Source organism: Ictidomys tridecemlineatus, chromosome 12 (assembly GCF_052094955.1).
Source record: "Ictidomys tridecemlineatus isolate mIctTri1 chromosome 12, mIctTri1.hap1, whole genome shotgun sequence".
Taxonomy (NCBI): domain Eukaryota; kingdom Metazoa; phylum Chordata; class Mammalia; order Rodentia; family Sciuridae; genus Ictidomys; species Ictidomys tridecemlineatus.
The window spans coordinates 35,956,411-35,974,994 of record NC_135488.1 but is presented as its reverse complement, the minus strand read 5'-3'; positions in this window follow the sequence as shown (position 1 = coordinate 35,974,994).

The following is an 18,584-nucleotide window of genomic DNA, read 5'->3' as shown; positions in this document are numbered from 1 at the left end:
ACTAATGATGGGGGCGGGGTGCTTCACAGATGCCGGGTGTTTTCTTCCTCTACGTCTAGGATTCTCTCTATCCACCTCCTGAAGTCAGTCATACAACTATCCCCATTTCAGATATGCAAATACTGAGGCCCCAAGAAGTTACAGAACATGCCCAAGGTCATTGTCCAGTAAGCAGTGAAAGTGTTCTTCTCATGCTGGTCTCTGATTCCAAACCCACACCTGCCTTTCTTCCCAGGGCACTTCCTGGTCTGCACACAGGGATTATATGCCTTAAGATTGGGAGGACAATCCTACTTTCAAACCTTCTACCTCACGTTATGCTGAAGACCATCCTTAGCAGCAGAGCACGTGTCTTATTTGGCTTAAAAACTCCATCTCTGGTAGTAATGAGATCTCTCTGCCACAGCCCCGCCACACAGCCATTTGGGCCCACAGGAGTGTGGAGAAAGAGTGACCACAGGAGTGTGGAGAAAGAGGACACAATTCAGGAAAGCGAAATACGAAGAAGCAAGAGCTGAATATAGTAGAACAGACAGGACCAGCAGAGAGAGCCCAGCTGAGAGGCCTAGAGAAGGGCTGGGGCGAGCCAGAGCATTCCACGGGTATTGATGAAGGTCTGCTGTGTGCCTGGCACTATGCTGAGAGGTAGATGCTGCACTGAGCACAGTCTCTGACCTTGCCCTGCTAAAGATCCCAGTCTGGGGATTCAAAGCTGGATGACATTGTCCAGCACTATGCCATTTCTTCACACCCCAGCTGACCTCCAGCCCCCAGCACCATGGCCCATTTGCCTACAGTGAAGGCCAGCAGCAGCTTCCCGCCATGGCTGGCAGGAGTGGGTGGAGAACACCCCAGCTCTCTCACCCTGTAGGAGGGCTTCTACTAGTAGCATGATCTACATGGACCCCCAGTACTCCTTAGCAGGACTGTGCTTAGTCACTCAGTGACAACAACTGGCTGGTACACCCTGTCTTCCAGTTCCTAATCACTTCCTGTTCCCACCTGGAGTTTTCTAGCATCACCTCCCAAGAAAACTACTTGCTAACAAATCTGGATCACAGAGTCTCCACACTTTACCTCAGGGAAGCCAGAGCATGAAAGACGGTTCTAGAAATGTTTGCAGTGATCCCAGTCTATCTGGCCATTTTACCCCTGTTGTTGGTTCTCCTTGGCTGCTCTGACTGCCCTGATAGGTTTAGGAGAAAAGACTAGCTGTATTTTGGCATGTAAAAAGAATTCAGGACAAGTCTCTTTCACACAACTTACCAAGTAGGGGCATATGATGTACCAGAGTTTAGGACTTCAAGGCTGCTGTAAAGTGGTTCTCGGGCTCTTCTGGTCCTCACCCTCACTCAATGTCTTTTTGTTGGTGATGTAGTTCAGCAATGGATTACTGGGCCAGAGACTTGTTCAATATTCCTCAGCAGTAGCAAAACGCTGTTGCCATTATAGGTAGCCAACTCCAGTAGTAGCATGATCTACATGGACCCCCAGCACTTGCCCCCAATCTGCCCCCCCCAGCAACCATGCTGTCTAAAATATACATCATGCTTAATTGTGTGGAAGAATTCTACATCTAGCCAAACCACAAGAGCTTGCAAAATCCAGCCCAATAACTTTTAGAGGATTCTCTCTCCAAAGCAAGCTTGCCAATGCCTGAGTGCCCACACACTCCATTGGCACCAACCTCACCTCCTTTTACAATGCACATCCACCAAGATATCATCGCCTGTGGTGGTTGAGCAGGCCTCTCCAACAAACAAGGTGTTTTCAGATGCACGTGAATGAACTTACCAAAAATACTGGAAGAAAAAAATTCACTCTCTAAGATATGATGACGGAGCTGCTCTGTGATCTAGACCATCCCCCTCTCCTGCATCCTCTCTGTTTTCCTCTGTCTGGCTGGACCTCCACCTCAGCCCAGAAGGATGTGTCCTTTCTAGTCAGAAGCCCTGTCATGGCTTCCATTTCCAGGCCCTGATTCCTGGTTAACGCAGCCAGAGCTCACTTTCAAGGTAGTCTCTTCAGATCCCTTCCCTACCCTAACCACAGTGTGGGCTCTGGCCCCACCCTTACTCTCTACACCACCATTCCACATTATGGTCTTCCTGTCCCTCTCTGTGACCCAGGACTGTCCATGATCGACCCCACCCAACAACAAGCTGTTGAACCACGTGCCACCAGAGGTAGAAATGACCAGAGATGGCTAACTTGAAGATTTCACAGGTAGTACATGAGACAAGGAATATCCTGAACCAGTGAAATGTCATAAGAGGAAGTCAATGAATTCTAACCTCAAGGGCAAATCCTACAGTACACTGGCTCTCAAATTCAGCTACACACTGGAGCCACCTGGGAGCTGTGCATAGTACTGACCGCTGGACCACCCACTGGCCCTGGGCTGATGGAATGGCTCTGGGCTAAGATGGGACACTGGGGTTTGTAAATTACCAGTTGAGTATAATATAAAGCAAACTTTGGAGACATTGCTTTTTCCCCCACATGAAGAACTGTGTGCATACAGATGCAGAAGTACACAAATCTGCAGCATAAGACTCCTTGAGGGCCATAGATTAAAAGCACTGCAGTGACCAGCACCCTGGCTAGGCACACCACCAGCCCCCTGGAAGCCTCCTATTTCCACCTTCCAGGTTTTTGCAGCCCTGCCATCCAAGCATGGAGGAGTCCTCCCTGCTGAGAAATTTCAGTGTGCAGAATGGAGAGCCCTCTCTCCTCGGAGTCCCTGCTTTGACAGCAAGTGCACTGGAGAAGTTGAAATCAAGTGGGAGGCACATGGGCAGGCTTCCTGGATGAGGCCCTATTGAAGGGAGGATGGGATCTGAGGAGTGGACCAGAGAGAGGAAAGATGGGAAAGGGAGGGAAGCTGGTGAGGGCAGGGCGGCAGCATCACTGGAAAAGAGGCCCCAGGAGGAAATGCTACAGACTCTCAGCTGAAGACACCCGTGAGGGCTTGAGGTGTTTTCAAGCACAGCCTTCCTTGCCAATGTGTGAGCTTCGTGTTCAATAGACATTACACACTTTTTTGTTGTTTTTTGTTTTTTTCTGAGAACCAATACTGAGCCGGACGTGGATGATTTAGTAAAATCATGTTTCTATTTCAATTAGGGGAGACAGTAATACACAAATACAGATTTAGAGGGAGATGGGATGGTAAAGGATGACGTCTATGAGTTTAGACATAAGAGAAAAAGCAAATCCAGGAGGATCACCATAAGCACAAGAGCCCGAAACCAGTATGTAGTCAATCTCTCTGTGCTCAGGAGGTTCCTGAACCCCCACCCCACACTGGTACCAAAATAGTACCTGCTCAGCCAGAAAATGTTCTCATTGCATCAGCTTGGAGTCCAGGTAAGACAGGTAAACAAAGGACAGTGACCACACTGTAATACCACCTGGGCTAGGCAGGGCACCCAGGAGTCATTTCCATTCTCCTTGTGAGAAAATCGAAGACCTGATATCCTTTTCCATTCCTTGTATCCAAAAATAAATAAATAAAAACCAACATCTCCACACTTGATTCTCTTGTTTAAAATTCTAGTTCCATATAGGAAAGGTTCCCATGACTGGCACCTTATCAGAATCGCCTGGGAACTTCAAATTTTTCAGGTCTTCTGACCCTTCCCTGGGATCTAATTTAGTAAGTCTGGGGTAGAGTCTGGACTTTTTCATCTTAAAACAATCATCATCTTCATCATCCCCAGGTGATTTCAGTGCTCAGCTTGTGTGGGCACAACTCTTTGAGGAGACGGGCTGAATCCTGCTGATCTGTTTAGGCCTTTACACATCCCACCATCGGAGTGCCAGATCCTAGAAAGCTGAGTCCCCTGAGACTTCAACATAGTGTTCTTGTAAGACACCGGCTTTTAGAAGAAGTTTCCCAAATTGCCAGGGCCTGGGTCTAGCTCAGTGCTGTGCCAGTTCTACATATGCTTGGGCCACATTTCTCCTGTCCTGCCTTGTCCACATCCACCTCAACCATATGTGCTCTTTCTTGTTCCTTAAATATATTTTGCTGGGTTTCTGTTCATGACTAAAAGGCTCAGGGGTCACTCCAGTCGAACTGGGATAATTGGGCTGTGCAAAATAACCACAGGAGACACAAATACCTTTTTCTTTGGGGTTGCTGTGATGGCTCCTCTGACCTTAAGAGGAAGAGAGAGCGAGAGCACGCGCTGACCCCTTTTATTGAGGAGAAGCTATTCAAATGAGGCAAGGGTTCAGGTTTCAGGGGGCTGAGTATGTTCATGATGTCCACTGTCAGCAGGTTGACTGACACCTGGGTAGGCCACACCCAAGGGCACAGCAAGAGAAGGAAACACATACACAAGGCACTTCCATGGAAGATTCTATCCTAAACAGGGCAAGGGGTTATATTAAAAGAAATAGGAGAGCATAGTTCCACCCATGGGGCTGTAGCAAGACACACCCATGCATGAGACACCGACCCTTGAACCCAAGAAGGGTGGGGAAAGCTCTGCCACATTTCTGTGTCTGAGCACCTCAGCACCCAGCCGGGGAATGTGACTCAGTCACATGTGAGATTGGTCTCCCACAATATTTATTTTTCAGAGTCTGCTATATGGTTTTAAACTTGAGATTGCTACTAAAAAAGTGAAGAGCAGTAATTTTCACTAAAATAGAAGGTAACTCAAAAGTAAATTTCATTTTGTGAAAGTCTGTCTAGAAATGCTTGCCACATCCCAACCTCTGAGCCTGAGATCTGTAGTCTGGGTGGAAGAATACAAGTTAGCAAATGTTAGGTGGTGATAGTGGTGGTGGGAACACCCACACTAAATGAAAACTGTCTTAAATTGAAAGGCATCAGGAAGGAAACAATGCTTTCACTGTGTGAATCAGTGTTATTTAATGTCATGTCTACACCACTGCAGAATATCTGGTTACCATTTGGTTACATATTCCTCTGGTGTAGTCAAAATCTCCTGTGTTGGTAACTCCTCAATGCTCTGTATTCGTAGCAATGGGAAAAATACAAATTAATGAAAGAACACTTCAGCAACATGTTGCTAGCCAATTAGTACTGCCTCCCACTACCTACCCAGACACTGAGTACCAGGAGGGAGTGCGGGTGAAATTCTAAGAAGGATGATGGAGAGAATTGGGGAGAAATTCTGCAGCCCAGGTTCCCTCAGCCTGTCTCTCCCTCTGATTCTCCCCAAGATAGGACTCAGCCACCCAATTCCCTCTTTTCTTGGCTTGAGTGTTCTGGATTGTTATAAGAGAAGCTTTTTGGAGAAGAGGGTCCTGCCTTGTATATTCAGCTCTACAGGAGCTTGGGGCAAAGCCTGGTAGACCTATCACACAGTGTGAGCAGCCGACCGACAGGCCTGGGCCTTGGAGGACGACAAGGTCCTGTGAGCGTCCCTGAAGCCTCTACCCTCTTTCTGTTCAGGACTGAAATCCACCAAATCTCCTGAATCTGAAACTAGCTCCTTGTCTGTGAGATTGTGGGATTTTACTCAATAAGCACTGTGCTCTGTAAAAGTGCACTGGGGGGGTGCAATTGGAAAGATATGCTTTTGCTGATGTTGGCAATGATGAAATGGGATTTACTCTGGGAGTGGGTGAGCTTGGTCATGGGCAGAGGCCATTTGGGGCTATTGATTTAACTTGGACAACACTTATAAGGTGGACAAGAACATCAAAATGTTAACAACGATGAGACAGACTTTGTAAACAGCGACAACAAGTGGCTAACAAGTAGATGGGCAAGTCGAGTTCCCTATAGCTCAGAGGAAGTGTTAAGAAAGATATTGGTGGAATAGTCATGCTTGATAATTGCTGATGAGAGGGCAAAGGGGGCAGTTGGGTGGGTTATAGGTGGGGGGCATCCCAGGTTCCACAGTAAACCTGAGTTTGGGTGGGTACATGAGGGAGGAAAAGGGAACAGGTATGGTGAAATTTCATCACAATAGCCACAAAGACAGTGTCACCCCCCTTGAAAACCTAAATTACATTAATATATAAGCATAATTTGGGCTTATTGTTACCAATATTGGGTGTGCCTAATTTTTTAAAGGATTTTTTTGCAGAAATTCTCATATTGCAGTGCACAGTGGAGTCACTTGTGGACTGGGGTCAATCATTCAAAGTGTAGATTCCTAAGCTTTCATCCAGAAATTTCTGATTTAGAAGTTCTAACATATTCGTACTCAATCAGGGGTAATTTTGCTCCCTGGGGACATTGGAAAATCTTATTTATTTATTTATTTATTTGGTGGCAAATGGGGTAAAAGGTTCTGTCCTCTGGTGGATAGTGGCCAGGGAGGTACTGAACATTCTGCCTTGCACAGAACAGTCCCTTTCAAACAAAGAATGATCTGGCTCCAAATGATCATACTGCCACAGTGAGAAACCTTATTCCAGGGTAAGGACCAGGTGTGTGCATCTTCATAAGGACCTGGAGGTGGAGATTTTAATGCAGGAAGCAGAAGCATTTGGACGATGCCTGTCTTTTTAAGACAAGGGCCTCTGCATGAATTCCCTTTGTGTCTACCTCCTGCATGTTAAGAACTCAGCTTTGACTTGCCCAGCCCAGCCCTCCTGCTCCCCACCCTCCTTTCTACAATCCAGGTTCCTCGCCAGTTCCAAAAACACCTCCACCAGCTGCATCCTTCACCTCTGATTTTTTTTCATCTCCCATTAGATTGAGTAGAGTTTCCTAAGGGCAGGGTTTAGGTTCACCCTGCTCACCTTGAGTGGTGCCTGGTCTGCAGGGGAACTTGAAAGTCACACACTGGCTTCAGTCTGGCTCCCCTGGAGTGATGTCTCCAGCATTGACTCTGCAGCCACGTCCCCCTTTGGACCCTATCACAGCGCCCAGTTTTAACATCTTCCCGGGCCTCATGGCTCTGAAACTACGGTACATATGTGTTTGCTTCCTTTTCATCCAGCCCACAAATATTGGTGGGGGCATTCCCTAACAAAACACCTTGGGCTTTGTCATGGTTGGGGAAATAAACTATAGAACAAGAGAGGCCAAAATCGAGACCGGAGGAGGAAGCCCGACCCCACCCCGTGTGCTAGTCTGGAGGAAGCCCATCAACCCTTAAAATCCATCAAAGGGGGTGTGGCTACCAGCACGGTTCTGCAGCTGATCCAGGTGCCCGGTTTCCAACTCCCTCACCCTTAGCTGCGATAACTCAAAATATTTCCCACAAGCTTTTGGGGGTTGTAGCTATCAACACAAAACAACAACTGTACAGGCACATGGTTTCTACCTCAGAGACTAGAGTAGGGAAGATACAGGTGGAAGCTCATGTCCTTTCACACTGGCTATATCCACCACCCTGAATACAGAGGCTCAAGCTAGGAATAGACAACGCCAACTACTGGAAGCAAGGAAAACAGTGTTCTGAGATACTTTTTTTTCTCTTTCTTTCTCTCTTTTCTTCTCTCTCTTCCACAACTTCAACATATGTGAAACCAAGAACTGTGCATGAACAACTGAATTACCAAAGTAATATAATATAGAGGAATTGCATATACCCCACCTCCCCCCCATTTTTTTTCTTTATTTCTATCTTACTTTCCTTTTCCTTCTCTTTTCTTCCTTGTTCTTTTTTCCTTTTTTTTCATTCATATTCTCTCTATCTCACTTTCAATCTCCTAAATTTTGCTATCTATACATAGGGTAACTATCTAAATACAGATAGGAGGTTGAGTCTATACATTCTTCCATAAACTACCAGTCTATTGGTTAGAGTTCTCCAAAGGTGCTAAGTTAGTTTAACCTCATACCCTCACTCCTTTCCCTGTAAGTATAACATCCTTCATCTGAAATTAAGTTTTCTATATGCCACGAGATATGGTATGCCTTTTATGAAACTAATGAATAGATTCTTAAGTAATAATTAAAACCAATATCTATAGACTTAGAATCTAACTATAAATGTATTAATAATGAAAACTTGTGCTTAGATGATGTACTGTTGATATTGGGAATTGTTAACATTGTCTTTCTCCAAAAAAGAGGGATTTGGGAGCTATACAAGAACAATACAAATATATAAGGGGAAAAACATTAACACAACAGTTTCACAAAGCTAGAAAGAATCATGAGCAGTATGAAAAGACAAGGAAAGAAAGGACCACAAACAATACAGGTCAATTCAATATTAGATGAGGTAATATCTGCAGCTGATGGAATGTCAGACAAAGAGTTCAGGATATACATGCTTCAGATGATCTGGAGTCTCAAGGAAGACATTATTCAGCAAATTCAGACAATGAAAGATCACTTTGACAATGAATTACATAAACAAATCCAAGAAGCAAAAGATCAACTCTATAGGGAGATAGAGGATATAAAAAAACAAACAAATCCTGGAAATGCAGGAAACAATAACCAAATTAAAAACTCAAATGAGAGTATTACCAGCAGAGTAGAACACTTAGAAGATAGAACTTCAGACAATGAAGACAAAGTTTTTCAACTTGAAAAGAACATAGACAGCTCAGCGAGAATGTTAAGAAATCATGAGGAGAACATCCAAGAATTATGGGATAACATAAAGAAACCAAACCTAAGAGTTATTGGGATACAAGAGGGTATATATCTCCAAACCAAGGGAATGAGCAATCTATTCAATGAAATAATACTAGAAAACTTCCCAGAATTAAAGAATGAAAAAGAAATCCAAATACTAGAAGCCTATAGGACACCGAATGTACAAAATCATAAGAGATCCACACCAAGACACATAGTAATGGAGATGCCCAACATACAGAATAAGGAGAGAATCTTAAAAGCCATAAGAGAGAGGAAGAAGATTACATTTAGGGGTAAACCAATCAGGATAACTGCTGATCTTTCAACACAGACCCTGAAAGCTAGAAGATCCTGGAACAACATATTTCAAACGCTGAAAGAAAAAGGGTTCCAACCAAGAATCATATATCCAGCGAAACTAGGCTTCAGGATTGAAGATGAAATAAAAATCTTCCACGATAAACAAAAGTTAAAAGAATTTGCAGCTAGAAAACCAGCTTTTCAAAACATCCTTGGCAAAACAATACAGGAAGAGGAAATGAAAAATAACAATGAAAACCAACAGCGAGAGGTAGTACAGTAAAGGAAAAACTAATCGTAGAGGAAAAACAAATCATGTTAAGTAACATACATAATCAAATATGGCTGGAAATACAAACCATATCTCAATAGTAACCCTAAATGTTAATGGCTTAAATGCACCAATCAAAAGACATAGGCTAGTAGAATGGATTTTAAAAAAAGACCCAATAATATGCTGCCTACAGGAGACTCATCTGATAGGAAAAGACATACACAGACTAAAGGTGAAAGGTTGGGAAAAATCATATCATTCATACGGACCCCAGAAGCAAGCAGGGGTGTCCATACTTGTATCAAATAAAATAGACTTCATCCCAAAGTTAATCAAAAGAGATAAACAAGGACACTACATACTGCTCAAGGGAACCATACACCAACAAGACTTGACGATCATTAATATATATGCCCCAAACAATGGTGCAGCTACGTTCACCAAACAAACTCTTCTCAAGTTCAAGAGTCTAATAGACCACAACACAATAATCATGGGAGATTTTAAAACACCTCTCTCACCACTGGACAGATCTTCCAAACAAAAGTTGAATAAAGAAATCATAGAGCTCAATAATACAATTAATAATTTAGACTTAATTGATATATACAGAATATACCACCCAACATCAAGCGGATACACTTTCTTCTCAGCAGCACATGGATCCTTCTGAAAAATAGACCATATATTATGTCACAGGGCAAATCTTGGCAATTACAAAGGAATAGAGATACTATCATGCATTTTATCTGATCATAATGGAATGAAATTGGAAATCAATAATAAAATGAGAAAGAAAAAATCCTACATCACATGGAGATTAAACAATATGCTACTGAATGAACAAAGGGTTACAGAAGACATCAAAGAGGAAATTAAAAAATTCTTAGAGGTAAATGAAAACTCAGACACAACATATCGAAATCTCTGGGACACTATGAAAGCAGTACTAAGAGGAAAATTCATTTCATGGAGTTCATTCCTTAAAAGAAGGAAAAGCCAACAAATAAATGACCTCACACTACACCTCGAAGCCTTAGAAAAAGAAGAACAAATCAGCAGCAAATACAGTAGAAGGCAAGAAATAATTAAAATTAGAGCAGAAATCAATGAATTCGAAACAAAAGAAACAATCCAAAAAATTGACAAAACTAAAAGTTGGTTCTTTGAAAAAATAAATAAGATTGATAGACCACTAGCCACGCTAACAAAGAGAAGAAGAGAGAGAACCCAAATTACTAGCTTATGGGATGAAAAAGGCAACATCACAACAGACAATTCAGAAATACAGAAGATAATTAGAAATCATTTTGAAACCCTATACTCTAATAAAATAGAAGATAGTGAAGGCATCGATAAATTCCTTAAGACATATGAACTACCCAGATTGAGTCAGGATGATATAAACAACCTAAACAGACCAATATCAAGTGAGGAAATAGAAGAAGCCATCAAAAGACTACCAACCAAGAAAAGCCCAGGACCGGATGGGTATACAGCAGAGTTTTATAAGATCTTCAAAGAAGAACTAATACCAATACTCTACAATCTTTTTCAGGAGATAGAAAAAGAGGGAGAACTTCCAAATTCATTCTATGAGGCCAATATCACCCTGATTCCCAAACCAGATAAAGACACCTCAAAGAAAGAAAACTACAGACCAATATCCCTAATGAATTTAGATGCAAAATCCTCAATAAAATTCTGGCAAATCGAATACTAAAACATATCAAAAAGATCGTGCACCATAATCAAGTAGATGCATCCCTAGGATGCAAGGATGGTTCAAAATATGGAAATCAATAAACATTATTCACCACATCAATAAACTTAAAGATAAGAACCATATGATCATCTCGATAGAAACAGAAAAAGCATTCCACAAAGTACAGCATCCATTTATGTTAAAAACACTAGAAAAACTAGGGATAACAGGAACTTACCTCAACATTGTAAAAGCTATCCATGCTAAGCCTCAGGCTAGCATCATTCTAAATGGAGAAAAACTGAAGGCATTCCCTCTAAAATCTGGAACAACACAGGGATGCCCTCTATCACCACTTCTAATCAATATAGTTCTTGAAATACTGGCCAGAGCAATTAGACAGACGGAAGAAATTAAAGGCATTAAGATAGGAAAAGAAGAACTTAAATTATCACTATTTGTGGATGATATGATCCTATACCTAAAAGACACAAAAGGGTCTACAAAGAAACTACTAGAGCTAATAAATGAATTCAGCAAAGTGGCAGGACATAAAATCAACACGCATAAGTCAAAGGCATTCCTGTATATCAGTGACAAATCTTCTGAACTGGAAATGAGAAAAACCACCCTATTCACAATATCTTCAAAAAAAATAAAATACTTGGGAATCAACCTAACAAAAGAGGTGAAAGATTTATACAATGAAAACTACAGAATCCTAAAGAGAGAAATAGAAGAAGATCTTAGAAGATGGAAAAATATACCCTGTTCATGGATAGGCAGAACTAACATCATCAAAATGACGATATTACCAAATGTTCTCTATAGGTTCAATGCAATGCCAATCAAAATCCCAACAGCATTTCTTGTAGAAATAGATAAAGCAATCAAGAAATTCATATGGAAAAATAAAAGACCCAGAATAGCAAAAGCAATTCTAAGCCGGAAGTGTGAATCAGGTGGTATAGCGATACCAGATTTCAAACTGTACTACAGAGCAATAGTAACAAAAACAGCATGGTACTGGTACCAAAACAGGTGGGTGGACCAATGGTACAGAATAGAGGACACAGAAACCAATCCACAAAATTACAACTATCTTATATTTGATAAAGGGGCTAAAAGCATGCAATGGAGGAAGGATAGCATCTTCAACAACTGGTGTTGGGAAAACTGGAAATCCATATGCAACAAAATGAAACTGAATCCCTTTCTCTCACCATGCACAAAAGTTAACTCAAAATGGATCAAGGAGCTTGATATCAAATCAGAGACTCGAGTCTGATAGAAGAAAAAGTTGGCTCTGATCTACATATTGTGGGGTCAGACTCCAAATTCCTTAATAGGACACCTGTAGCACAAGAATTAATAACAAGAATCAACAAATGGGACTTACTCAAACTGAAAAGTTTTTTTTCTCAGCAAGAGAAACAATAAGAGAGGTAAATAGGGAGCCTACATCCTGGGAACAAATCTTTATTCCTCACACTTCAGATAGAGCCCTAATATCCAGAGTATACAAAGAACTCAAAAAATTAGACAATAAGAAAACAAATAACCCAATCAACAAATGGGCCAAGGACCTGAATAGACACTTCTCAGAGGAGGACATACAATCATTCAACAAGTACATGAAAAAATGCTCACCATCGCTAGCAGTCAGAGAAATGCAAATCAAAACCACCCTAAGATACCATCTCACTCCAGTAAGATTGGCAGCCATTATGAAGTCAAACAACAACAAGTGCTGGCGAGGATGTGGGGAAAAGGGTACACTTGTACATTGCTGGTGGGACTGCAAATTGGTGCGGCCAATTTGGAAAGGAGAATGGAGATTCCTGGGAAAGCTGGGAATGGAACCACCATTTGACCCAGCTAATGCCCTTCTCAGACTATGCCCTGAAGACCTTAAAAGAGTGTACTACAGGGATACTGCCACATAGATGTTCATAGCAGCACAATTCACAATAGCTAGACTGTGGAACCAAGTTAGATGCCCTTCAATAGATGAATGGATTAAAAAAATGTGGCATTTATACACAATGGAGTATTACTCAGCACTAAAAAAAACGACAAAATCATGGAATTTGCTAGGAAATGGATGGCATTAGAGCAGATTATGCTAAGTGAAGCTAGCCAATCCCTAAAAAACAAATGCCAAATGTCTTCTTTGATATAAGGAGAGCAACTAAAAACAGAGCAGGGAGGAAGAGCATGAGAAGAACATTAATATTAAACAGGGATGAGAGGTGGGAGGGAAAGGGAAAGAGAAGGGAAATTGCATGGAAATGGAAGGAGACCCTCATTGTTATACAAAATTACATATAAGTGGATGTGAGGGGAAAAGGAAAAAAATCAAGGGAGAGAAATGAATTACAGTAGATGGGGTAGAGAGAGAAGATGGGAGGGGAGGGGAGGGGGAATAGTGGAGGATAGGAAAGATAGCAGAATACAACAGTCACTAGTATGGCATTATGTAAAAACGTGGATGTGTAACCAATGTGATTCTGCAATCTGTATTTGGGGTAAAAATGGGAGTTCATAACCCACTTGAATCAAATGTATGAAATATGATATGTCAAGAACTATGTAATGTTTTGAACAACCAATAAAAAAACAAAAAAATAAAGTGATAAACATATACTCAAAAAAAAGGCCAAAATCTGTCTTCCTCCCAAAAGCTTATATGCTAGAGAGGACCTCAGACAAATAGCCAAAGGGAAAACTGTACATAACATGTGCCAGTCTGATAAGTGGGCAAAAACAGAAAAGGAGAAATGGAGAGAGGAATGTGTGTGAGAGAGAGTGTGTTGGATTGTGTATGTGTGTATGAGAGAGAGAGGAGAGGGAGAGAGAAAAATTACAAGGTTGACCTCTGTGAGACAGTGCCTTGTAAGCAAAGATTTCAGGGAACTAATTCTCTGCTCCCTTCTGTATAATATAAAGTATGGATGGGTCTTTCTCTATGGCTCCTGAGTGTCCACAGTAGGTACATAGTATATGCTCAATAAACACTATTCAAAAGAAGAAATAGACATGATGTGATTTGTCCATCAAGAGGCAGAAGGGAGGTTTTTTGTTGTGTTGTTAATGACCATCCAGCGATGACCAAGATGGTGAGAGGGTCAGTCATTAAACGTAAGGAGGTTGGAAGACTCTTTTAGGGCATCAGGTTAAGGTTTAGAGAATGGAGGTCATCCGTGGATAAAGTCCTCTACTCCACTCCCTGCCCCTACTACTGTCACTGGTCCCAGCTAGTCGGGCCCTCTGGCTTGCTTGCTTTTCCTTCCTTCCTTTCTTCCTTCCTTCCTTCCTTCCTTCCTTCCTTCCTTCCTTCCTTCCTTCCTTCCTTCCTCCCCCCGTCTCTCTCTTTCCTCCCCAGCTTCCAAGCTTAGTCAATAGCCTATTCCCTTTCCATTCCATCACCTGCCCCCACCAGCACCCATCCCCAACCAATCTCCAATCTTCCATTACCCCCCACTTCACTCCCCCTCCCCCTCCCAGCCCATGCCGGTTGAGCAAGCCCTCTCCTTAGCAATGACTGCACTGCTACATCAATGCCTTGGTAGGCCAGGGTCTCCTGCTTCCAGCCCCTCTCCTTAGCAGGACGCTCTCCCTTTAATAGATTCACTCTGCCTGGTGCTCTGCAGCTGGAGAGTAAATTCCTACCTTTCATCAAGTTGCAAGGAAAAGAGGAGGAGGAGGAAGAGGAGGAAGAGGAGGAAGAGGAGGAGGAGGAGGAAGAGGAGGAGGAGGAGGAAGAGGAGGAGGAGGAGGAAGAGGAGGAGGAGGAGGAGGAAGAGGAGGAGGAGGAGGAAGAGGAGGAAGAGGAGGAAAAAGAGGAAGAGGAGGATGAGGAGGAAGAGGAGGAGGAGGAGGAAGAGGAGGAGGAGGAAGAGGAGGAGGAGGAGGAGGAGGAGGAGGGTGTTAATATTCAATTTCTTCAACTGGATTGATGTTTGCTGGCATCAACTCATCCTGTGTTGTGTGTTTGAGAGAGAGTAGGAGTGTGTGTGTTTGTGTGTGTGTGTGTGTGTGTGCATGCACACATATGTGGGAGGTGTGAGAGTGTGTGATAGAGAAAGCAAGAATGCATGTGTCTCTGTGTGCCTGTGTGAATTCCAGATTTTCTGTCTTTCCAAAGCCAGCTCCTGTCTCTCGCATATTACTCACAGACAGTAATCAGACAGCAGCCACAGTCCTGCCCTGAGTGATCTCTCCCCCTGCAGGAGTGTGCCATGGAGATCCAGGAGGAGGAGAAGGAAGGGATACAGGAGGAGGAGGGAAAGAGAAAAAGAAGGAAGAAGAAAAACAAAAAGAAACCTACTTCCATCCCAGGATTGGGGTTTTTCCCTCTTCTTTTTACCTGCAGATGCAGGTGACAGGTGTGCACCCTCACCCCCATCTCTTCCATCTGAACCCAGTCTTGGATGTTTAATAAAAAAATCAAGTATCTCAACACACACACACACACACACACACACACACACGTACACATACACACACAGCAAAAACAAAACAAAATCTGAAAGAAAAGCAGAGAGAGAGAGAGAGAGAGAGAGAGAGAGAGAGAGAGAGAGAGAGAGAGAAATCAAAACAAACAAGGCAAAGCCAACTTCCACTTCAAACCAGATGCACAAACAACCATGTCTGCCACCCAGAGAGGGAGGTCTTTGCCTGTGGTGAAGAATACTGGGGGTATCTTCAGGGGTCAGAGGCCAAGAGATGTCCCAGGAGCTATCAGGAAAGAGGTAGAGGAGACTCAGAGAGGCAAGAGAGACAACTGTCCCCAGCAGCACAACATGAAGCTTAGAGCTGGGGTACCAGTTGTGAGATTGCAGCAAAGTACAGCTATCTGCCAAGGAGGAAACAGCAGGCACCTATCAGGTGGCAGGTAAGAAAGTCAGAACATTCTCTTGAAATGCAGGGACCCACATGCAACAAACAGGTTTACAGATGGCACAGAGGCTTCAAAGTGAAACTGTGTCTGCCAGTTATTACATGTCATTCTGCCACATTCTAGTTCATCCAGGGACAGCCACAAATTGCTAATTGAGAACACACTTTGTCCCTGCAAGTGGAAGCTGCTTGCAGGAACTGCTTCACTTCTGAACTTCTAAGCTCTCCTGAGCAAGCACATTCAGAACCCACTTCTGGCCCAATAGGAAAAGTGTACCTATAAGAGAACCCTTGTAGCTCCAATCACCAACTTTAAAAAGGAAAGCTGCCCTTTGAAGAAAATCCATTTGCAAATGTTTCACTGAAATCAATGGTTCCCACTCATTCAGAAAACTTAACTGGAAACGCAGGAGCCTTCATGCAGGGAACCTGCATTTCCAATGTAACAGAGGCTAAAGAGAAACAGAGAGTGCTGGTTCTGAGAAGCAGTACTGCTTCATGAAGCTTCAACCAGAAACAAAACCCAATGTACTTACAGAGAACAAGACCGTTCCTTCAATTGGAAGCTGCCTGCACAAAATGCTTCCATTCTGCACTTCCAAGCTTTTCTCAGCCAGCACGTTCAGTCAACACTTTACACCCAAAGTGCAAATTGTGCTACCCAGAGAGCCCTTGGACCTAACATCACCAATATTCACATGGAAAGTTGGACGGTTGACAAGATCAGTTGCCCAGTTTCATTGAAATCCTCTTCTCAAATTTTTCTGAAAACTCACTGGAAATGAAGGTGCCCAGGAGAAACAAACTCTGCTTTATACAAGACACAGAAACTTCTAAGCCAGTGACTGCTGGCTCTCAGAAGGGGTTCCAATTCCGATTAGTACAACCAGGCCCAAATCCCAATGTGCTCTCTAGGAACACTTATACATCCTGCAATTGAAGCTGTTTGCACACCCTGTTTCTCTTCTGCACTTCATACTCTTCTCATTGAGCACATTCAGAGAACAGTTCAGGCTCAATATCTGAAGTGTGCTAGCGGGAGAGCCCTTGTACCTCCGAGCACTTGCTCAGAAAGGAAGCGATGGGACTGCTGGGTGGATCAATTCCTTAAAGATTCTTTGGAATCCATTCCTCAAATGGATTCTGAAAACTATCTTGAAATTTGCATGAGCCCGTCTGCAATGACCTGTGCTTTACTGAGTGCGTAGTGAAACTGTGCCATCAGCTCCCACAAGAGGTTCTGCTTCTTGCAAGTTCAACCAGGGAAACCCCCCATGTGTTCACTGAGAACAAAGCTACTTTGATGCTTTTTGCACAAACTTTTTCTGTTTGCCCTCTACAAATGCATCTCAGGATGCACATTCAGAACACATTTCCTGAAAAACATTACAAAGTATCATTGCAAAAGTCCACTCTTGTCTAGCATCACCAACATTGATTAGGAAAGTGGTCTTGCTGAGAAGATGAATTGCACAAAGTATCCTTATATTCCCTTACTCAATCTTTTCTGACAATTCCTTGAAACTGCAGGTGCCTGACAGCAAAAAATTTAACAATGGCACAGTTGTTTCAAATTGAAACAGTGCCCAGAGCTCCCAGAAGCATTTTGATTTAATGCTAGTTCAGCCAGGTACAAAGCTTAATGTGCACACTGAGAAGAAAGTTATTTCCTAATATTAAAACTGCTTGCAAAATTATTCAGTGCTGTACTTCCAAAATATTTTCAGGAATTACATTCAGAGCACAGTTTCAGCCCATATACAAAGGGTGCTAGCAAGAGAGCTCTATACCTAGGGTTTAACAACTTTGAGAAAAAAATGTGAGCCTTCTGGAAAGATCAGTTCCCCAAGGTGGATTGAAATCCATTGCTCAATCTTTTGTCACAAAATTCACTTGAAATGCAAGTGCCTGCCTGCATTGAACTCGCATTGACCAATTGTACCGATGCTTCAAAGGGAAACTGCCACCTCTGAGAAGCAGTTGTTCTTCATGCTACTTTAAGCAGTGACAAACCCCAATGTGCTCACTGAGAACAAGGTAAGTTCCTGAATGTTGAAGCTGCTGAGAGACTACTTTATTATGCACTCCCAAAATATTCTCAGCAAGCTCATTCAGAGCAGAGGTCAGGCCCAAAATACAATGTTGGCTTACAAGAGATTCCTTGCACCTAGGATCACCAATTTTGAGAAGGTAAGATCAATTCAACAAAATTTCTTGGAAACCCATTCATTGGACCTTTCTGAAAACTCACATGAAATGCAGGTTTCTGCATGCAAGGAACTCTAGATGACTGATGGCAAAGACATTTCCAAATGCAAACATGCCTACCAGCTCTGAGAACCAGTTCTCATTTTCACTGCTTCAGCCAGGGAAAAATTCCCATGTGCTCACTGAGAACAAGTTACTTTGTGCTACTTGAAGCTGCTTCCACAAACAGCTTCACTTCTGCACTTCTAAGCTGTTCTCATCAAGCACATTCAGAGCACAGTTCAGGCATGAAACACAAAGTGCGCCAGAAAGAGATCTCTTGAATCTAGCATCACCAACTTGCAGGAAGAAAGAGGACCAGCCGAAAAGATCAATTCTCCAAAGTGTTATTGATATCCATTTGTCAAACTTGCTTACAACATACATTTGAAGTGCAGGTACCCACATGAATTAACTGTTTTTTGTTTGTTTTTGGCACAGATGCTTCAATGTGAAAGCGTGCTTGTCACCTCTAAGAACCGGTTCTGCTTCATTCTAGTTCAACCAGAAAAAAACACCATGTGCTCACTTACAACTAAGTTAGTCCTGCAAGTTGAAACTGCTTTGCAGAAGTGGTTTCAATTCTCCATTACCTAGCTGTTTTCAGTAAGCACATTCCATCCCAA